The following is a 23,956-nucleotide window of genomic DNA, read 5'->3' on the forward strand; positions in this document are numbered from 1 at the left end:
GGCATGTAGGTAAGTGTAGCGGTCAGTAGGTTTCCGGTATAGGGTGGTATTTATGTGACCATCGCTTCTTAGCACAGTAGTGTCCAGGAAATGGACCGCTTGTGTGGATTGATCTAGGCTGAGGTTGATGGTGGGATGGAAATTATTGAAATCATGGTGGAATTCCTCAAGGGCTTCTTTTCCATGGGTCCAGATGATGAAGATGTCATCAATGTAGCGCAAGTAGAGTAGGGGCGTTAGGGGACGAGAGCTAAGGAAGCATTGTTCTAAGTCAGCCATTAAAATGTTGGCATATTGTGGGGCCATGCGGGTACCCATAGCAGTGCTGCTGACTTGAAGGTATATATTGTCCCCAAATGTGAAATAGTTGTGGGTGAGGACAAAGTCACAAAGTTCAGCCACCAGGTTAGCTGTGACATTATCGGGGATACTGTTCCTGATAGCTTGTAGTCCATCTTTGTGTGGAATATTGGTGTAGAGAGCTTCTACGTCCATAGTGGCCAGGGTGGTGTTTTCTGGAAGATCACCGATGGATTGTAGTTTCCTCAGGAAGTCAGTGGTGTCTCGAAGATAGCTGGGAGTGCTGGTAGCATAGGGTCTGAGGAGAGAGTCCACGTAACCAGACAAGCCTGATGTTAGGGTGCCAATGCCTGAGATGATGGGGCGTCCAGGATTTCCAGGTTTATGGATCTTGGTTAGCAAATAGAATACCCCTGGTCGGGGTTCTAGGCATGTGTCTGTACAGATTTGTTCCTGTGCTTTGTCAGGGAGTTTTTTTAGCAGATGGTGTAGTTTCTTTAGGTAATCCTCAGTGGGATCAGAGAATAATGGCCTGTAGAATGTGGTGTTAGAGAGCTGTCTAGCAGCCTCTTGGTCATATTCCAATTTATTCATGATGACGACAGCACCTCCTTTGTCAGCCTTTTTGATTATGATGTCAGGGTTGTTTCTGAGGCTGTAGATGGCGTTGTGTTCAGCATGGCTGAGGTTATGGGGCAAGTGATGTTGCTTTCCCACAATTTCAGCCTTTGCACATTGACGGAAGCAATCTATGTAGAAATCCAGTCTGTTGTTTCGACCGTCCGGAGGAGTCCACGCAGAATCCTTTTTTTTGTAGTGCTGGTAGGGGGGATTCTGTGGGTTAGTATGCTGTTCAGAGGTATGTTGGAAATATTCTTTGAGTCGGAGACGTCGAAAGTAGGATTGTAGGTCACAGCAGAACTGTATCATGTTCGTGGGTCTGGAGGGACCTTTTGTCCTCACCCACAACTGTACACTCATGACTTGGGTCATCGAAGATCATCACCATAGCCAGAACTAAGTCCTCAAATTGTCCCAGCAGCAGGCTTTGATCTTCCAGAAGTAGAGATGCCCAAACCAGGGCCTGCTCAGTAAGCAGGCTGATAATCAATTCAACTTGGGCTTGGTCAGTGGGATATGACTGGGGACATAGTAGAAATAGGAGCCAACAGTGATTTAGGAACCCACAAAAATTTGTTGCGATCACCATTGAACCTGTCAGATGGGGAGCTTGGGCTCGTAGGGAGCAGGGGTTGGAGCTGAAGCTTGAGCTTTCAGCCTGGACCTGCAGAGCTGCAACCTGGGTCTGCAAGGTCTGTAAAGCTCCCATTGTTTCTGTCAGAGAGATGTTGGCCTTTGTAGAATCCACACTCACTGTATCAACTCTAGTTCCCTTAATGTTTGTGTTTTGGGCTGCTCAAAATATCAGTGACTGAGATGTGGATGTTATGTCTAATGGTTGGTGCAGGAGTCATGCCTAATGGTTAGTGGATTATTGCATCATTTTGCACTGGATTTTCCTTGAAGACTATTTGGTATAGTCATCTAAGAGAGGATACAGGTGCCTGCCTATTTTGTGGTGCTTGTTCCATGGGTGACTTCCAGTTTTTTTCTTATTGTAATGCAAAGTGTTGATTTCCTTACAGGGTTTGGGTTCTGGTTGATTTATACTCTGCCTTTTTCTTTGTTCCATTCCAGCAGCTGGGAGTAACTGGGATGTTCCCTATAGCTGAACACTGGTGGTGTGGGAGCTAGGTGGTATATTTTTGACTCTTGATTAGGTAGTGTCTGAGTTTGTTGTCATCAGAAAGAAAACACTCGCTAATAATTATCACAAAGTGGTATCTGCAATGCCTCAATTATTTCCTATACAGCAGAAATGCAATTATTGAGGTAACTATTGGAGGTCGGATTCTTATCTCACAATGGGGTTTTACACAAGGAGAACTCTATTGACTTCAGTGGATTTACTCCTGATTTACATCAGTATAAGGGAGGGTATAATCAGGCATTGGGTTCTTTTGGGTTGTTTTTTATTTAAGGATGATATCTGTAGTAGTTAAAGTGAGTTGAAAAATCACCTAAGCAAATTAGAGACAGGGAAATTGAATCAAAGCACTCAATATCTCAGTTTTATTCCTCTTGAATGTGAGTATTTTTAAAAAGTCATGATTATGAAAGAGAAGTACTACTGTACACTAGTAAAAATGGAGGAAGCAAACAACATCTGTATATCATGAACACAAATGTGGTATCGGAATCCTTATTCACTCAAAATGACAAACATTAAGAACACAAGGGAAAAAAAAGAGCTAAAATGGAACTTTCTAAGCATTAAACAACAAGAACTATTACTTGTAACGTCGCTATGCAATTGTGTTTACTTGTAAAAATAAAAAAGAATCAAACCCATTCCAGGACTGTAACAGTCCAAAACTTCCAGAAGACTCTGATTAGTATGAATATATCAGAAAGGTGATATTAGAGGTTAAAGTGAGAAGTCAAAATGAAATGTCAAGCCAACAATGTCATGAGAAATATCTGAGGAGTGATATAACAATATTTTTTAAATGGTTCATAAAAATGGACAAATGAAGGATAAAAAATGGACAGTGAATGTTCTAGAATAGCTACACTATCAGACTTTAATGATTGCATAATAAAGGAACAATTAGAGTTATAACACTATCTAAGGGATAACCTAACTCCTCAAGTCATGTCTTGCAGTCAGTAAATCAGAACTGTGCTGGTTGATGAATCATAAGGGCTAGGTGTCAGTACAGACCAGTTAGTCAGGTCCAGACAGTCCCTTGTAGGTGTGGGAAGGAATCTAGCATCTATTCTGCTTGGAGAAATTCCCACACAATCTGGGGTTATCAAAGTTAATAACCTGTGGGCAAACAACAGCTTGTTTTTTGCAGTATGGCCTTGTGGACAGCGCATTAGATTGGGACTCAAAAGAAGTGGGTGACCTTGTCCAAGTCACTTCCCTTCTCTGACTCTCAGCTTTCCCATTTTTAAAAATGAGATCATGATATGTTTGTAAGGGGATTTGATATCTGGAGATGAAAAGACTATGCAAAAGCCACATGGTATTATTATGTAGATATCCTACAAACTGTCCATCTTCTCCTTGCTCCCTTTATCGCAAGAACTGGGCTATTTACCAAGTGAAGAAGAAATAGAAGCAATCACAGTCTAATTTCAGCTGAAAACAAAAGGGTGAAGCTGTTCTAAAGTGCTAAAAAACCACTAAGTTAAAATTACAACACCTATTAACAAATATACCGCTGGCGACTTAAACCAATTAGACATTATAGAAGAGTTAGAACAGATATCAATAGAAATTAAACAAATGTCCAAAGAGCCGTATGTCCCACAGGTCCAGATCAATAGCAAATTAACAAAAGTAGTCCAAAGGCATGCACAATGAATACTCACTAATGCACAAAAATGATCTTAAAGGTCAAACTAAGTGTTCAGAATAGAAAGTAAGGGGGAGGGGAACCCATCACTTGAAGATTTTGTCAACTGGCCTGTTATGTACAATGCATCACGTACGTTTTAACACTAAAAATGAGAGCATTATTCAGTATGTTTTAAAAAGAAAATGGGTTGAATTTTAAGCATTTCAACCACTTGAAAGTATTTTTCAATTGTAACAATACTTCCCAAATATAAGCCCTTTTGGTCTCTCTGTATGACTGAGTTTGGAATAGATGATAAAATTTCGATAGACTTGTGCTCTTGAGATTTATTTAGCTAATTAGTTAATTTTACTAACTAACCTTTCATGTGACAGATGATGCTTTAAGTAAATGAAAGCACAGGCATAGAAGCTGGGAAATAAGTTGTTTAAGAGTCTGCCAATATTGCTTTTAGGGTTTGCAGAGATTAGCAATTGCTTGATTAATATGTACATTTGCATTCAAAGTGATAACTTATAGTATGCTTGATGCTGGCTTGGTTAAATGCTGGTCTTTAGAACTGGAAAACTGCCTAACAAGTACATAACTTAGCACATTGTCAATAATGCAAGCACGATATTTGAATATATTACCTAAAATATTGTATTTATCATATAATGTCAATAGTTAAGGGAAGTAGAAAGGACCATACCATTTATCCTGACTGAATATATTGTAAGTGTGACCAGACTTACTCTAAGACACAGGTCAAACATTCAAAGTAACTTTAGTTTTTCTTTGCATGCCAAAAATACTGTTTAAAAACAAAAAAAAATTCTAGACACAGAAAAGAAAACAGAGTTAGACAAAACTATTCAGATAAATAGTGCATTAGCCAAAAAATACAGGGTCAGTCAACTAAACACCAATAATGAATCTGACACAAATTTGCTGAATAGTTTTAGCAAAAAAATTGGGGGGGGGGAGGAGGATTGAGGGGGAGACGATTTAGGTGCCATTCACAAAAAGACTGGTGGAGGGGAGGAGGCGCACCTATCTTATAATCTTTAACCCTGCGATGTGGGAGACAGCAGTTCAATGCTCTCCTCTGCCCGATGTGGAGAAGGGATTTGAACTCTCCCTTATTGCAGAAGAGGGCGCTAAGCAGTGGGCTATGGGTATTCTGGGCCAGGGTGCTCTGACTCTCTCCTTTTGAAGCTGTTCCCCTGTAGAATACATTAATAACCACTGGACAAGAGAAAGAGTGAGTGAAACTGAGGCTATGTCTACACTACCATTTATGTCAGCAAAATGTATGTCACTCAGGAGTGTGAATATTCCACACACACCCTCCCCCGAGCGACATAAGGTACACTGGCATAAGTGGTGGTGTGCACAGTGCTATGTTGATGTGAGAGCTTCTCCCGCCGACATAGCTACCACCTCTCATGGGGGTAGATTAATTGTGTCACTGGGAGTGCTCTCTCTTGTCAGCATAGAGCAGCTAAACAAGAGATCTCACAGCAGCGCAGCTGCATCAGTATAGCTGTGCCTCTGTAAGCTCTCAAGTGTAGACATAGCCTAACTCTAGGTCCCCAAGTTCATGTCCTTCTCCAATTACTGTTTAATTATTTATACAAAATGGGGCAACTTCAGCAGGGGAAAATGAGAGACCCACACCCAAATATCCCATAGGTCGATGGTTAGGGCGCTGTCCTGCAGCATGCGAGAGTAAACTTGGAATCTCTGCTCTGCATCAGGCAGAATGGGGAATTGAGCTCTGGTCTCTCATGTCCCATGTGAGTGCTCTAACTACTGGAGTAAAGATTGTAAGAGAGGTTTCTCCTCCCCTGGCCACTTTGTGAATCTGTCCCTTCATTGCCTTTGCTTTTATGTTGAAACATAATGAAATGGAAACAAAATGAAATGATTCATATCTGGTCAAACAAACATTTCTTCAACTCTGAACTAAATTTGTTGACATTTTCGTTTCATAGACATTTTTCAGAATTTTCAGATTCAGTTTGGGTTGAACGGAACCTTTTTTTCTTCAGCACTTCGGAACTGCCAGACAACCAAAAAAAAAATCAATTATTTTCCCAGCTCTAGAGTGAAATCCTGGCCACCCTGAAGTCAATGGGAGTTTTGCCATTGTACTCAATAGAGCTAGGCTTTCACCCAGGATTCAGAAAGCATGATTTCAATTGCAGCAGAGAAGGTAGGCATTTTACTTTTGATTTATGATGCCCAATCTTTACCTTGCTCTAGCTTGTAGATTGTTCAGCATTCAGTATTGTTAGCTTTGTTTGTTTTTAAAGGAAAAGCTCCAATATTTTCATATCTATCAAAGACTGTATAGTAAATATGTTGTATATATTGTAAATCTGTGGCCACTTAGGAGTTCATGATTGTAACTGAGTTACACACCATGGTACTGACAGCAATTCTGATTTGGAATTCTGATCCCCCGTGTTCGATGACTCACTGGCGTGGCACCGCCCGCTGGTCATCTGGGAATTAGCTTTTTTCCAGCTCCCGGAGTGCTTCCTGGTGGCCGGTGGCTCGCCTGCCTCAGGCCTCCATGTCCCTCCCAGACCCTGGTGCCCTTTATCTCAGGGTTCTACCCCAGCAGTACCCACACTCTGGGTCTCCCCTCCCAGGGGAACCCCCACCCCTCTAAACCCACCTTGCATCAGTGGCTACTGCCAGTCGTCATCTAGCCCCCGCTCATTGGGGCAAACTGCAGTCCGTAATGGCCACTCATCATCTGCAAGGGGGTTGGACCAGCTACCTCTGCCTAACCCCGGGCTGCACCTCTATAGCCCCAGTACCTCCTTTGGCCTTCCTGATAGGCCTCAGCCTGGGAGGTAGCCAGGTCTGAGCTCCCCAGCTTAGCCTGCCCCTTCCCCAGCACTGTTCTGCATCCGGTACCCTGAACTCTCACAGGCAGCTAGGTCCATCTGTTCCCACAGCTAGAAAAAGACTCTGACCCAGCTCCTCCCTTAGGCCTTCTTATACTCCCAGCCCAGCCCTGATTGGCTGCCTCAAGCCTCCTCCTGATTGGCTCCCCGGGGCAGCCCTTTCCCAGAGCAGCCCTTTCCCAGAGCTGTTTTTAATCCTTCCCACACCGGAGCAGGGTGACCACCCACTACACCCCAGTTCAAAAAGAACAGGCTGCTACAACTTGAGTGAAAGGAGACTCCTCACAATGCCACCATTGTACCAACCCCCTGATTTGTAGGGACCAGATACTATCATTTTAGTGGTGAGGGGTTATTTCAGCCTCTATGCCTATTGAATGGTTGGCCTCTCAGGTGATCGTTAATTAGTGCGAACATGCAAATGACCTGACTTGGATTTAAACTGGTGCCCTAAAAGTAAAGTGTTCCATGCTTTTAAAAAGGTGAATCAAAACTGGACTGTGTAAAACACAGACTCTCTCCTCAAATGTGGAATATGAAAATTTTACTAAACAGTGGCTAATAGCTTGGTCAATATCACATTTCTCCTGAGTCACAAAGATAAACTGTGGTTAGAAGATGAGCATTAAGCCTGAACCTTCATGAATTCAGCGCAGAAGAGAGAGTGCAGGATCAGGCCCAATATTGGAAAGATTATTATTTATACTGCAAGTTCACTCACAGCATTATTCCACTTCTTGAATACTACCACTCCTAGTTTCAAAAAGGACATTTGACAGGGAAGAATGGGGATTGTCTATATTATGTTTATAAGAGGAATATTAGAATTTGGGATAAATCTAATGAAATTCTTTAAACTGCAATTCCCCACTTGCTGTAGTGAACTTAATGTTAATAATTCTTCCATTTGAGCCTCCTTTTCTAACCTTTCGATATAACCATTAGCAGTATTTATTTTAAGTGCAAACAGACAGAGGGGCAGTAAATATGGAAAGATAATGATAAACTTAACATATATGCTGATGTCTATTATTAATCAAAAATCCTTTGAGGTCCTTACTGCTACCATTGGAATGAACAGATTATTTTGGTCATTGGTCCAGATGAAAGTTTTAAGAGGATGAAATTAAATGTCACTGACATCTCTAAAATGCCAGATGTCCTCTTCATATTTTCCCTTTAAGATATGCACTGAAATTGTAAGCAGATCAGGAGACACTTATTACGTAAATTATGACTTTAGCAATAAAGAGATTCTGAGGATTTGAATAAATGACAATAATATCCTTTGTAGGGCAGAACTGAAATGATGAGAATGTACAACCCTCCAAGATATGTATATTTACTACGTAAGGGGCAGCACCTCTGATTATTTTCAAAAGAAAAAATCACAGTAATGGGCCTTTTTATAGGAAAGGCAACAGCCACAAATTGCGAAGAGCATATTAAAAAGATCATAACTATATGTTATTGTGGGATTGACAGTTACATTTATTCCATCATGCTTTTCTTTTTAGACCATTAAATGATGTGCTCTTTTCACAATTTAACAAGAATTTTCCATTTTGAGTACAAAATACATGGCAACCTCTCTGTCACACTACAAGCCAACCTTCCAAATAAGATTTTGCTTCCTACATTTCAAGTATTTAATCAATGCCTTGTAAGTTATAATAATAATAATAATGGATATTGACAATGTGACCCTAAGCACTCTTGTATTCACAACCTACACAGTATTGTAATAATCTTTATACAAAATATGCCTTCTGAGGTATCATTTGAAAACTAATAACTCACTGATCATTAGTATTCTTACATGTATGTGGTATACAGTAAGAGTTATGGATATACTGGAATTATGATTAAAGTGTATTTAAACCAGACTTGCCAAGGGGAGTTGGTAAATAGGTCTGCCTTAGACAAAGAAATCTGCATTTGATTCTCTAACAAGCCTGATCTTCAGGCAAAGACAATGAAGATCCATTTTTACATGTTAGGTACACAACACTATTTATCTAACAAATGAGGGAAGAAACACCATGGCACTTCCTTCACTGCCAGACTTCATGTCTCCTTCCTCACAGATTGAATAAACTTTATTTTACCATTTGAAAGATTTACTGGTCTATTAAAACAGTGGGTCTGAACCTCAAGCGATAAGCAATCGAATCAACAAATGGTATACACTATTACTGTACTATAAAGGCATCTAGAGTGAGGTGTTTTCTGAAAGCTTATGACACTGTGGCGATTGATATAATAGTGAAATGTATTAACACTATATGAGGAAATATGGATGCTTAATGATATTACGCTTTAAAGTGTGTGGCCAGATAGGGGGAGAGACCTTCTTAGGCAAAGATCTTTCACTTAGAAAGACAAGGGAAACCAGCCTCTTGTATTTCTGTGGAAGGGCCTGACTGAGGGAGAGTCAGCCATGTCTGGGCAGAAGGAAGATTGGTGAGGGTAACCATCTTGTACAAAGCTTGTACCTTGATAGATTAAGTTTTAGAATTAGATGTGTGTTTTCATCTGCATTATTGCCTGTAATGCTTTCTATCATTATTCCTTTTATTTGGCGTCACTTAACCTATGTCCTATTGAAAATAAATTTGTTTCATTTTTACTATAAACTAACTCAGTACAGTGTTTATAGGGGAGGGTATATTTACCCCAGTTAAATGAATACACTTTGATGTGCTTTTGTGCCTTTAGAGGAACAAATGGACCTTACTATTTGTCTGGACTGTCCAGTAGAGGGCTGGATATTACAGAACACAGAATTTATTGAGAAAATTCAGGACTGGGAGTGTGTTGGGGTCACCCTGCAAGTAGTAACCCAGGCTGGTGGAAGTGGTAGACACGCTTCTGGAGTCAAAGCCACTGAACCAGGCTTTCTAGCACACACACACTCAGGGTGCGACCTGCTGATACATGGGCTAGGAGCATCCCAGACTGTGAGCTGCAGCAGCAAAGCATTGTGGGGTTACAGGGCAAGTAGTGACACAACCCCTCACTAGTCTGGATTGCACCTTAAACCCCATAACAGACAGTCTTTTGTACAATTATGTATTGATAGTCCTATGATGAAACTCTAACATAAAGATATGGGTAACCAAATACCATAAAGAAAACTGATCTATTATACTGTATCGCAAAGATGGGAGCAGGGGATTGGAAACAAAAATGTTAAAACTGATGGATTTTCAGAAGATGGTTGGAAAATTCCTGTTACCATTAATATGTTTTCTTCATATTCTCTTCTATATTAAATTGATAATAACATCTTGTATTTACATGGTATTGCCTAAGATCTCTCATCACTTTACAAAGATTAGTCACTTAAACCTCAACTTTCATTCCATGGGACTACTAGTGACAGGTTTTGCAGTTTATTCTTATACAATATTGCAACATGCCCCCATTCAATAAAATGTCTCTTTTTGAATTCAAATCTTTTAAACGTGAAAATGTCTGTTCGTTCTGAATGTGAAAGCCATCTTTGCTTGAAACATGTGTCTCTTTTCACTCATTTAACTCAGAAACAGGCCAGTCTGAAACCTGATTTTCCTCAGATAAATAACTGTGAAACCGTCTCTATACCCCAGGCTCCTTGAGCTATTAGAGAGAGATGCTTATTGGGCTGATATCTGTATCAACATGAAAACATCTGTAAAGAAGAATCTCTTAGATATCCCAAATCTGTCTGTTAGGACTTCTAGAAGAAAAAAAAACTATGCATATATTGAAATGGATTCTGAAATGTATTAATGAAGTGACATATAGCGTACTCATGAAACAACTTACTTTTGGGACAGCAAACAACAGAATAATATATGCCCAAATTAGCAAATATATGATATCATCACTCTCAAACTCAGTAATAGGGTACTGTGGGAGTTCATTGATATTCTCCTCTCCTTTATTTTTCTGACTGCCATCTCTCATCTCAGCTGATTGGCTGGATGCTCCAAACCCATCCCAACCCCTGCTCGCAGTCTCTTCACCTCAATCTCACTCCACACCTGCCACTCACACCTTTCTTCTTCTTCCTTTCCCTGACCACCTCGCCTCCTCCCTTCAGTGTCTTCTCTCCCTACCTTCGTCTCCCTCCATCCAAAGAAATTTTAAAAATAAAATTGTGAAATTACCGACATTTGCCACCACCACTCTTTTTCTCTGCGTTTATGTTGTATCCCTTTCCCCAACTCTTTGCCTAGCTTGTCTATGTAGATTACTGTCTGTGCCCTGAAAAGACTATCTGCCACTCTGTGTTTCTACTATGTCTAGCACAATGGGCCCTGTTCTTGGCTGCTCGGTAAGCACTATTTTAATAAAAATGTTTAATAATGTTACATACATGCAATCCAAAATATCAGTGGAATTGCAGGGATGTATCTCATGGCAGTATTTGATCTTCTATACCATACTAATATATCCATTATATTATATTATAACTGAGTTTAAATCTTACTTGCTAAAGAGAAAAGAACAATATCTAATCTAAATCTTTTTTTAAAAATAACACCAAGTATGGAAAAACTATAAAAAATTCAGATCGCTTAAGCAAGTTGAAGATTTGCTTGCATTGTCAAAATCATGTATTGACTTATTTCTAGAATTGTGTTTTCTAATGTGTACTGAGACCTAGTATAAAAGAAGTGGCAGTGATGCTGTAAATAACAGGCTCTGCTCTCCACCCCTTAGTTTCCCAAGGAACATGTTTCATAGTGTGACACATCACTTTGGGCTGCACTGCATCACCCAGAGTTTGGTAAGCTGACATGACATGACAGATCACAACATCAAAGCATCCTATGTAAAATAAGAACAAAATGTGTCTGACAATTCTAGTTCACAAAACAGCATGTTTTCACCAGTGTAAAAGAGTCTAAAAACTTGTGTTTTTTTTTTAAATTAAAGTTTGATAGCATCAAAACTGTTTTGTATAAATACATTAACATAGATTTTGGTGCATGCCACACAATTGCACTTTTCATGGAAATATAGTTGCTGACCTTGTGCTAGCTTCCAGAGTACTAACATCAAGAAAAATGTACTGCTGTATGTGCAACATAGTTTTGAAATCTACACCCCTGGCATGAGATACTTTGGGGGATCTCTTCTGCACCCAGATTGCATCATTATGATTTATATCATGTTTGTTGTCATCAGTGGTTTCTAGTTGTCAGTGGTTCACTGTCAAGCTCTGAGGATGTATCTAGGCTGCAAGAGACTGTCCTGGGTCTGATGCTATTCAACATTTTTATTAATGACGTGGATAAAGGAATGGCAAGCATGCTTAAAAAATTTGCCGATAACACGAAGCTGGGAGGGGTTGCAAGCACTTTGGAGGACAGGGTTAGAATTCAAACCAACCTTGATACATTGGAGAACTGGTGTGAAATCAAGACGATGAAATTCAATAAAGAAAAGTACAAAGTATTTAACTTAGGAAGGAAAAATCCAATGCACAATTACTAAATGAGGAATACATGGGTAGGTGGTAGTACTGCTGAAAAGAATGTTGTGTTATAGTGGATCACAAACAAATATGAGTCACCAATGTGACACAGTTGTGAAAAAGGCTAATATCATTCTGGAGTGCATAAACATGTGTTGTATGTAGACACTGGAAGTAACTGTCCCACTGTACTTGGCATTGGCATATAGTTTTCAGTTCTGGGTGCCAAACTTTAGGAGAGATGTGGACAAATTGAAGAGAGACCAGAGAAAAGCAACACAAATGATAAAAGATATAGAAAACCTGACCTATGAGAAAGGTTAAAAAAAATCCCTCAACATGTAGTGTTGAGAAAAGAACCTGGTAACAGTCTTCAAATATATTAAGGGCTGTTATAAAAAGGACTGTGATCAATTGTTCTTCATGTTCACTGAAGGTTAGACAAGAAGTAATGGGCTTAATCTGCAGCAAAGGAAACCTAGGTTAACGTTAGGAAAAAATCTTTCTAACTAAAGGAGAATTAAGTACTAGAATAGGTTACCAATGGAGGTTGTTGAATCCCTGTAAGAACCAGTTAGACAAATGTAGGCATGTCAATAGCCCTGCCCCCGGCGCTCTGGCCGCTCAGGGATGCTGTAGGTTTACTTGGTCCTGCCTCAGCACAGAGGGTTGGACTAGATGATCTCCTGAGATAACTTCGAGATTTGCCTTTCTATGATTCTATGTTGCTACATATATGCATATGAACTGTTTGCATATATCTGAGAGACAGTGAGTGTCCACTGTTATTTAAATGACTATATTTACTCAGTTTTTGTCCCTCGATTAAAATGCTGCAAGGAACATTCCATGGAACTAACGCAAAGGTAGAAAGAGACGGTGGAAATGGAAGAGTATGGAGTGGGGCAAATAAGTGATCTCTTTTTATTTTCCTATCCAAAGACAAAGCTAGGTTCCAAATTGTGCAGTGATATATTGCATGGCTTAATTATAGAATTTTTAAAAAATTTTGCTTTGTCCCTTGTTCCCAATAAACCCATCTTCCCATGGTAGTAAACCAGAAAAGCTTGAAAATGGAGGGAAACTCCTTAAATTTGTCCTTATTCAGTGAGCCCCATAATTTCAATTTCTATTTCCTGTACTTGCTTAATTAAACCCTGGGAAAGTTATATTATTATAAACATTTATTGAGGATTATGGGTCAAATTCTGTTCTGATTTATATACTCTGTGCTGTGTTCACTGGGGTATGGAAAATCAGCACACAATTTGACTGCATGTTTTCATGGTGATTTTGATATTGTACACAGGTATTCATAAACTCACTAATAGAACCTATAATCAGAAAAAATGAAGTTTATTAATCATTGAAGATAAATCCTGCCATCACTAGGAAGTTTGCATGATAATTTATAGCACATGGCCCTTAAAAATTAGATTTATAGTAAAATAAAGGGCCAACTTCTGTTACACTTTCAGTCCTCGTACGTGCAAGTGAGATCACATCTAGTCCCATACTTCTAAATTTTGTTTTAAAAGTTGAACTAAAAAAAAATCCCTAGACAAATCTCAGTATTTAATTAGGTTTCTGCAGTTATTTTCAAAAATTGACTTTGATTCTTATTTTCCATCTGCCTGAGGCAGAGTAAGAAACTACATAAAATACACACCTATAGTGCTATGTAGAAATGTTACAACAAAACATCCCCCCCCCCAGCCTCCCCACCACCCCAAACACTGAGGTATTCTCTTATTTATGCATTCACATAGTTCTCATGTCGGATCCTCAAAGTGCCTGGCACCCAAGTTGTTTTGGCAAAGAGATATTTGAAATCATGTGAGTAGATTATATCATTAACAATGTAAAAGGGAAGGAGCAGGGATTGGATTGGTAAAAAGGAATTCTCCAAGGCCAGTAACTTTCTACAAATGCGTTTCATGGGCTGAGGTTGAGACAATGGAATGGTATTTCAGTGAGTTGGAGAGTTAATGCAAGGTTGAAGATCAGACTGGAGAGGGTATGGGTGAGGACTTGGGATCAGACAACAACATGGGAATTGTAAAAGGTGAGAGGGACAATAAGGAGAATCAAGTGCTGAAGTCAGAGAGGAAGAGGAAAGGGGAAGACTCACAGGGATGGTAAGTAGATAAATCCATGTAGGGCAAAAGGAGAAAAATGTAATAGGCTCTATCTGAAGGAGGGAAAAATATTTAGAGGAAGGAAACAGAAGGAATCAGAAGGGAAGCCCAAGAGGGAGACACAAGTTGTTCTTGGTGGATGATTCTTGGCCCTGAAATTTGCATTCTTTGGTTTACCGGACTTATTTTCTTGATCTTCTAGACTTGGTATAAAGCCCACCTTGTTTATTCAGGTTATTCATTGATGTAAATTGAATTTAAAGGGTAATTAAAGGATGATTTGGGGGCAGTTGACACCGGAGCAGTGCTTGTGCTTGTTCTTCTTGATATTATTATGGCAGTTGAGAAATTGATCTTGGGGATTTTTTTATGCTACCAGTTGTTGGCAGCAAGTTAAATTACTTATAAATGGTTTCTTTATTAATGTGAATGTACCCTGAGGCATTGGTAATGTGTGCATGTTTTCATAAATACAGTCATAATAATCATGTTCTTGATCTGTACACGCTGCCCCCACTCCAGGATGTAAATTGGAAAGGTACACATGGATCAAGGGCACTGAGTCTTCCCCAAAGGTGAGCACTATTTAATGTGCACTGCAATGTACCTAGGCACAGCATTTACAAATTTTTTCTGACTCATTTTTTTTATTGATTGAAAAAAAATATTTAAATAATGATGTTTTCATAAAAATTTATAAAAGCTGTTGTGAAAAATAAAGTATAACAGTATGAGTTATGTGGTTAGTCTTGCCAGCTTTTATCACAGCCTAAATGTTTAAATGTAGGTGGCTATTTTTAACTTTTTTTAAAAGCAAAACCTACCTCCCTGCCACCCCAAAAAAATCAAAACAAAACAAAAAAATCCACATAGACATAAATAGCCCGAGAAGGAAATTGTGATGGGGCATCTGCCCCACATTGGCCCATAAGCTGTTAATAGAGCCCTAGGGAGGTTGCACAGCAGGCAGCCAATTAGAGAGGTGCTGCTAAGAGCAGCCAATCAGGGCCGGGCAGGCCCATATAAGAAGAGCTGCAGGGCAGAGTAGTTTCAGTAGCTGTCTGGAGCTCAAGGAGGGAAAATCAGGCTCCTAGCAGGAGGAAGGAGTACCAGCGCTCTGGACAGAGCAGTGCTGCTAGCACTGACTTGGGGGGAGCTAAAGATGGCTCCGGTTGGCTGCAGGGATTTGCAGGTTGAGGCCTTGAGGCAAGGGTGAAGAGGGTGCTGGGGCCATGGGGAAGTGGACCAGGGAAATGAATTGAGGAATCAAAGGGGAAGCAGCAAATGGTGGCCATCTACAGGGTCCCTGGGCTGGGACCCCGAGTAATGGGCAGGCCTGGGTCCTTCCCACTCCCCCACTGAGGAAGTGGCCAGACAATTGGCTACAGTTGCCACTGAGGGAAGTGGCTGGACAGCCAACTGAGTTCCCCCAGAAGTGGGGAAAACAAAGCATGACATGGCTGGAAGGCTGTGTCATGAAGAGGATGCTGCGGTCCTGGGAGTGAGTGGGCCTGGAGCAGAAGTGATGGCAGCGAGACACCACCAGAAAAGGGTGCACTGGCTAGCAGAGCTAATCTCTGGGACAGCCAGAAGGAGGCACCGCAATGGTGAGTGAACCCCATCACAGAAATACATACTTAGTATTTTGAATCTTATGGTGAATATTGCACTGCCATGAACAAAAAGCTCTAGTGAATATAGTTAACTCAGTTTGTAACAATTCCAAAAGAGCCATTGCAGTTTATCAAACCGTACAGACTCTCTCATATCAAAATGGATACATATTAGATAAAACCATGAAAAAATTAGTGTACATGAGCTCTTGCCAACTTCCAAACATTGAGAACTTGGCCATCATAATATAAAAATGCTACATTAAATAAGCTTGTAAAATTTGTTTTTTAAAAAATAGCATTTTACTTATGATTCAAATGAGTAAATCTAGTAAACATCTATTTTTGGGTTTTTTTCCACATAGCATTATAATAATTGGATAGATATTTATTTCAAAGTTTTGTGGGCCAAAAAATATTGCTTGGTCTGAAACTTTTGGTTCCAAAACTCTGTCAAGACTGAATTTCTATAGATTAGCTATTACTCTTGAAGTAGAAATGTATAATGGGATGCTGACACAAGCCAAACTGTAATGTAGTAAAAGCATTGCTATAATACAATTTGTAATCCTATTTAAAAACAGCAGTTAAGGGCTGAAAAGATGAGAGAGCCATTTTGGACTGACTTGCAGCCCTAGCAATTTGTTATAGATGTTTTAATTTTCAGGAATCCTGAATATCCAGTGCAGGATATTCTTGCACTGCATGTTCTTTTTGGGAATGATTCGGCACCATTAAAGTCAATGTGAGTTTTTCCATTTACTTCAGTGGGATCTGGACTGTGGCCACAAAAAGGTCTGTGCAGGAGAGGGTATAGGCTGAGAATGATTACTCTTATTTAAAAATTGTATATATGGACTGTCATAACTATAAAGGGAAGGGTAACAGCTCTCCTGTGTACAGTACTATAAAATCCCTCCTGGCCAGAGACTCCAAAATCCTTTTACCTGTAAAGGGTTAAGAAGCTCAGGTAACCTGGCTGACACCTGACCCAAAGGACCAATAAGGGGACAAGATACTTTCAAATCTTGGGGGGGGGGGGGAAGGCTTTTGTTTGTGCTCTTTGTTTTGGGGGTTGTTCACTCTTGGGACTGAGAGGGACCAGACATCAATCCAGGTTCTCCAAATCTTTCTGAATAAGTCTCTCATATTTCAAACTTGTAAGTAAACAGCCAGGCAAGGCGTGTTAGTTTATCTTTGTTTTCTCAACTTGTAAATGTACCTTTTACTACAGTGTTTATCTCTGTTTGCTGTACTTTGAACCTAAGGCTAGAGGGGGGGGGTCCTCTGAGCTCTTTAAGTTTGATTACCCTGTAAAGTTATTTTCCATCCTGATTTTACAGAGATGATTTTTACCTTTTTCTTTAATTAAAAGCCTTCTTTTTAAGAACCTGATTGATTTTTCCTTGTTTTTAGATCCAAGGGGGCTGGATCTTGATCCCCCAGGAGTTGGTGGGAGGAAGGAGGGGGGATGGTTAATTTCTCCTTGTTTTAAGATCCAAGGGGTTTGGATCTGTATTCACCAGGGAATTGGTGAACAGTTTCTCAAGGCTTCCCAGGGAAGGGAATTAGCTTTGGGAATGGTGGCAGCGGACCAGATCTAAGCTGGTAGTTAAGCTTAGAAGTTTTCAAGCAGGCCCCCACATTTGTACCCTAAAGTTCAGAGTGGGGAAGCAGCCTTGACATGAACTATGGTGAGTTTCTCTGGCATGTGTACATTTATAATTAGACAAACACTTTTCAATTGTAAATTTTACAGAAGAACTCTATAAAATCTCAGATTCATATCTTCATAGGCTATTTGTACAGACAATAATTTGTCAATTACGTCTTTGAATCTACAAGTTATTCCAGGGAAGCTCAGGTTCCACCGATAGGGAGTAATTGAGTAATTTGCAGGATTAAGACCTAAGGTAATACGTCTTTTTCTATTTATTTATTTTTCAAATTAGTTTCAGTTTGTCTCTCTTTGTGGGAAGATAAGGAAAAAATGGATTTGTAGGTCTGCACAAGAATCATTCAAATCCGGGGCCAAATTCTCATATCTTTATCCCACTGACTTCATTTTCAGGTGCTACTCGTATACAGTATGAGTGTCAGAATGAGGCCCATAGTGTCTGACAGTACCAATATTCCTCTAGTCAGAGGGGACTGGAGATCAGCTATTCCAGATGAGCAATGCCACCCATACACAAAAAGTATATTTTGCCTGGATAAAATTGCTCAAAAATTAAGAATCCATAAGCAAATGCCTAAAGTTACTTTACTATTATTTAAAAGAGAGTAGTCTTTACCTAAGTAGTAATGAAATCCTGTACAATATGTAGATACCTGATATTTACATGTTAATATTTTGTCTGCAAATGTACAGCATAGGAGAATTGTTTTAATGCTTCATCTACTTTCTGTAGTATATAAACTAAGCATATCACATAGTTGTAAACAATCACTGCTTTAATTATTTGCAAACTGTCTCTTTGCATAGAGTAATTATAACACAGTATAATTTGGAAACTGATTTAAATATAAAATTCAGAGCTCCTTCTCCTGGAGCATATTCACTGAAAACAAGCAGCATGTCATCTACTATTCTGTGATGTAATTATCATATCTATATGCCTGTAAGCATTTCATTCAAAATCAATCTTTAAACTTTGTGGCTATTATTTCCCCTGTTGCTTCAGAAAGCAATAAAAATATATAATAGTCTATTTTATTGACCTTTTTCTTCCCTTCTGATCTGGATGCTCCCTGAAGCAGTAATAAAGGTCAAAGAGGTTTTACAGAGAAATGGAATCTCTTCAGCAGGAGTACAGTACCTAGCAGTAAAGTAATAGCTGAGATTAAGAATACTAGCTTAGAGTTTCCTCATTGTGAATACTAGATGGCTCCATAATTGAGGGTAAGGAGGATGGCCTTAAAGGATATAAATGCTTCTTAGTGTGGAGTGCAGTGCAGGAAATTGCAGGAGCTAGTTCATACTTGGGCAAAATTCCCATTGTGTTTTACCTGAGTAAAGACTTCAGGGTTGGGGCCATAGTGGTTTTGTAACAATCAAAGGTAAAACTATATTTTAATTCTTTTGCAATGTCTTCTCATTACAATGGAAAGTGCTTAAAACAAACTCTAACAGTCAAACTCCACTTACAGTGAAATGGAATGAAAGCTCCAAATTGTGCCACTTCATTACAGGATGTCAGCTATGTTCTGGTTATAGGCCCTGATCCAGCAAAAGTATGTGCTTAGTTTGTAAGCATATAAGCAGTCTGGTTGAACTTAGTGAGACTATCTGAAAATTAAGCATATGCTTAATTAAATACTTTGCTGCCATATGACAATCTGTTTACATGATCTGGTCCTGCAGTTTTTTCTCATGCAAAATGCTCATTGAAGTCTGTAGTAACTTGCTCCTGAATAAGGATTGTAGGACTGGACTCATGTGGGTGCTTTAAAGTTTTCTGTGTTTAAGAAAACTTCATTATAGCAGATTTCTATCAGATATAATACTTTAGGAACATCCATAGTGGGTCAGACCAATGGTCCATCTAGCCCAATATCCTGTCTTCTGACAATGGCCAATGCCAGGTGCTTCAGAGGGAATGAACAGAACAGGCAATCATCGAATGATCCATCCAGTCCCAGCGTCTAGCAGTCAGAGGCTTAGGGACACCCAGAGCATGGGGTTGCATCCCTAACCATCCTGGCTAATAGGCCCATCAATGGCTATCTTCCATGAATGTATCTCATTCTTTTTTAATCCATTCATACAACAATGAGTTCTGCAGGTTGACTATGCATTGTGTGAAGAGGTACTACCTTTTGTTTGTTTTAAACACTCTGCCTGTTAATTTCATTGGGTGACCCCTGGTTCGTGTGTTATGTGAAGGGGTACATAATACTTCCTTATTCACTTTCTCCACACCATTTATGATTTTACAGACCTCTATCATATCCTCCCTCTCCGCCCCCTTAGTTGTCTCTTTTCCAAGCGGAATAGTCCCAGTCTTTTTCATCTCTCCTCATATGGAAGCTGTTACACACCCCTAGTTTTGTTGCCCTTCTCTGTACCTTTTCCAAATTTAATATATCTTTTTTGAGATGGGGTGACCACCACTGCATGCAGTATTCAAGGTGTGGGCTTACCATGGATTTATATAGTGGCATTATAATATTTACTTTCTTATTATCTATCCATGTCCTAATGGTTCCTAATATTCTGTTAGCCTTTTTGCTTGCAGCTTCACGTTGAGTGGATGTCTTCAGAGAACTATCCACAATGACTCCAACATCTCTTTCTAGGGTGATAACAGCTAATTTAGACCCCCACATTTATATTAATAAAAGTAATTTTACATTTTTTTTTCTCTGGAAATCAAGGCCAAATCATCTTAAGCATGTGCCTAACTTTAACCATGTGAGTAGTCCCATTGAAGCAGGGCCGGCTCTGGCTTTTTTGCCGCCCCAGGCAAAAAAGCCTCCGGCCGCCCCCCCCCCCCCAGCGGGCGGGGGGGAGGGCGGCCAGAGCCCCGGGGGGAGGGTGGCGAGCCCCGGCGGGGGCTCTGCTCTCCCCCCGGCGGCCAGGGGGAGGGCGCCGGGGGGGAGGGCAGCGAGCCCTGGCCGGGGCTCCGCTCTCCCCGCGGCGGCCAGAGCGCCGGGGGCAGGGCGGCGAGCCCTGGCCGGGGCTCCGCTCTCCTCCCGGCGGCCAGAGCGCAGGGGGCAGGGCGGCGAGAGGGCGGCGAGCCCCCCGGCGGCCGGGGGGAGGGCGCCGGGGGGGAGGGCGGCCAGAGCGCCGGTGGGAGGGCGGGGAGCCCGGCCGTGGCCCCGCTCTCCCCGGCGGCCGGAGCACCGCGCCGCCCCCCTCCAGGTGCCGCCCCAAGCACAAGCTTGGTGGGCTGGTGCCTGGAGCCGGCCCTGCATTGAAGTCAAGGGGACTATTGACATGCCTACATTTAAGCATGTGATTAAGAACCTTGTTAAATCAGGGTCTAAATTCTTTCCTTGAATGGCTCCTAATAGCTCACAACAAACCTCCAATCATTGGGAGCTGCACATATATAGCCAAAAAAAGAAATGAGTAATTTCAGCCAAAAGGGTTTGTTTGTGAGAAAACTAAGGGAGAAAAATGGAGCCTTAGAATAGAATGGCTTCTTCAACTTGTGTATCTGGCAAAAGAAAATAGGAAGCCTGCAGTTAATGACTGTCTCACATGTTAAAATAGTGTTAATTATATTTTGAAGCAACAGCTATTTTTTCATTCCCACTTTGGGGACCTTGAAAACAAGCTTTGGGGATCTTTAAAACAAGCTTTTCATTTTCAACAAAAACCTTTGCAGGTCACTTAAAAAGATGGGAAGATTCACACTTTAAAATGATACTTTGTAAGACTGGTTGGAGGACATAATTGTTTTATTTATATGCTGTTCTATGATCAGCACCATAGAGGCTGAGCAATTCACATACTTTGTAATATGAATGTTTCTTCTCAACACACGTGAAATTAAGGTAATTGTGTTTACATTGTACAGATGAGGTGACTTAGGCCCAGAAGGAGAAATTCACCTCAGTGTAAAAGGGAACCAAAAACACTGCATAAACTCACCATGGGATGGGTATGAAGGGTCTGATATTCAGTCCCTATGTGTAGACATGCCTTTGCATGTATCCAAGTGAAAGCATACTTTGTTTGCTTGTTACATGCAGTCTCTGTAAAATCACAGTAAAATCTTACACAGTAGACATGATTCCAAGATCTCTTAGAATAAGTCTTCAGACCAGGTCTCCCCCACTCACATGCCCGTGCCCCTAATCACCAGTGGATTCTGGAGTAGGTCTCTCCTATTGAAGCTGTTAAACTTTTTAATAAAAAAAACTTAAATATTTATTGAGCTAGAGAGGGTGAAATTGATTCTATAGCCTGGTGGTTAGGGCACTCATCGGGGAAGGAGGAATACCTAGGTTCCAGTCCCTGTTCCAATTAATATTTAATTTATGCAGCTGGAACAAGTTAACCAAGAGAGATTGAGACTTACACCTAAATACCCTATAGTCTGGTGTTTAGGGCACTCACTGATAGAGGAAAAGCTGGGTATAAGTTTCTGCTCCACAGCAGAAATTCAAACGTGGGTTTTCCTCCACTTTTCAAGTGAGTATCCTAACCACTAGGCTATAGGGGGACCATTTCCTTCTCAGTTTTGTGAATGCCAGTGACACCTAAGTTCCCATGTGACTCTTGCCCTTCATTTCCAAATTAGAACATTTCATTCAACCCAAACCCATTTTTTCTGACTTTTCAACTGCCAATTTTGATTTTGGGTTGACCTGAAACTATTTTTTTTAACTGCCAGCAAGTGAAAAATCTGTTTCTACAGCTCTAATTGTAACACCCCTTTTTTCTGAGAGAGCAAAAGTACACATGAATACCATAAACTACTTACATATTTAACATTGTAGTGTGATCCTATAAAGTCTACATCATCATATATAGAATTTAACACCAACATGTTCTATCTTTTATACGTTGCTAGAACCTTACCACAGCAGCAATGTAAACACGTTGCTATACATTGCATGTTGTGTATGTTCAGTAAAGACGACTATTTGGATCCTGAAATGCCAGTATGGTTCCTTCATGCTATGCTTGTTTGCGTACATAGCAAAAGACACACACTTACCCTTTTTATCTGTCTAAACTTTCCACTTTTTCAAGCCCTCTTTATATTCCTCTTCCCTTGCTCCCTTTGCACCCTGGATCTGATCCAGCTTCCTCTGATGTCAATGGGAAGAGTACAGTTGACTTCAGTGTGAGTTGGATTGGGTCACATGTGACATGATTATTTTGCATGGATCAAATGCCCACACCGTGAACTGGCATCTTTCACACTGTCTGTGCACATGTTTGTTGCTCCACAGGCTGTTCTTGGAACCTGAAACTCATCTCTCTAGCAAGCAGTTTATCTTCTTGTCCTTCAGATACAAATCACTAAAAATATTCTAATATACAACTAAAATTGATTTTTTTTCCAGAGGAGGAGGATAAAGTTAATCACATTGTAAAAATGCAGCACATGCACTTGGCTACACAATGTTTTTCCACAGCATCCTCCTACATTTTGTCCTCTCTTCCCCCCCACCCTTCCCTCGCTTCCCACTTTCCACATCCTTTACTTCCTTTTCTCTCTTCGTATTTATACTTCTCATCTTTCTATTTTCCTTATTTTCCTTGACATTGGTACAGTATTTTAGGAAGTTGTTCATTCACGCAGTTTGAGTCACTATTATTTGAAAACAAAGAGGGTCAGGAGAAGGAGCTGTGAAAAACAAGGCTTTTCTCCCAATGATGTGTTGATATAAGGGGCTTGCTGTGGAGGCTTCATAACTCCTAAGTACTGACTACCTCTCAACTAGCCACTTTTCTACTTGAAAACTGTTGCCAAGAAAGAGATTTCTGATTTACTATATCTAACAGGGAAGAAGTAATAAGAAATTTTCAGAGAGACAACAGTAGTTCCAAACAGTTACTGCTACAGAAGTTTGGATGCTTATCCGAACCAATTTGGTATGGAAATAGAGCTGTACATCTCAAGAGATCAGGGTTTCCAGTACTGTATTACCTATTTCTATCCATCCCAGAAATTTCAAGAGTACATCTTTCTTGTAATTTTTCTGGTCCAAACACCTCTCATAAATATAATAAATTCTAGATCAGAAAAAAACGTCTACTGGCAATAAGATGTTATCCTAACAACCTGTGTAAAATACCTTTGCATTAAACACATCACCGTTGCTTTATAAATGGCTAAGTACACATACGTGTGCTTGTCTCAGCAGAAAATGACTAAAAATGTTAATCCATTTTTAAAAACATGACATAATAAAAACTATTTATCTTTTTTAATATAACTGGTATAAAAAAGCATGGCCATTAAACTAGCTATCTGTATATAACCATTGGGGTTTCTATGGCAAATAAAACATATTTTTGAATTGTTAAGGAAAGTTCAGATTTAGTCCATACTCTTATATGTCCAAACTAACGACAGTTACTGAGCTTCATCTGCTCTCATTCTGGTAGAATTAAGATAGAAATTGTTTTTAGGACTTTGTTTACTCT

This window comes from Emys orbicularis, chromosome 11 (assembly GCF_028017835.1).
Source record: "Emys orbicularis isolate rEmyOrb1 chromosome 11, rEmyOrb1.hap1, whole genome shotgun sequence".
Lineage (NCBI taxonomy): Eukaryota > Metazoa > Chordata > Testudines > Emydidae > Emys > Emys orbicularis.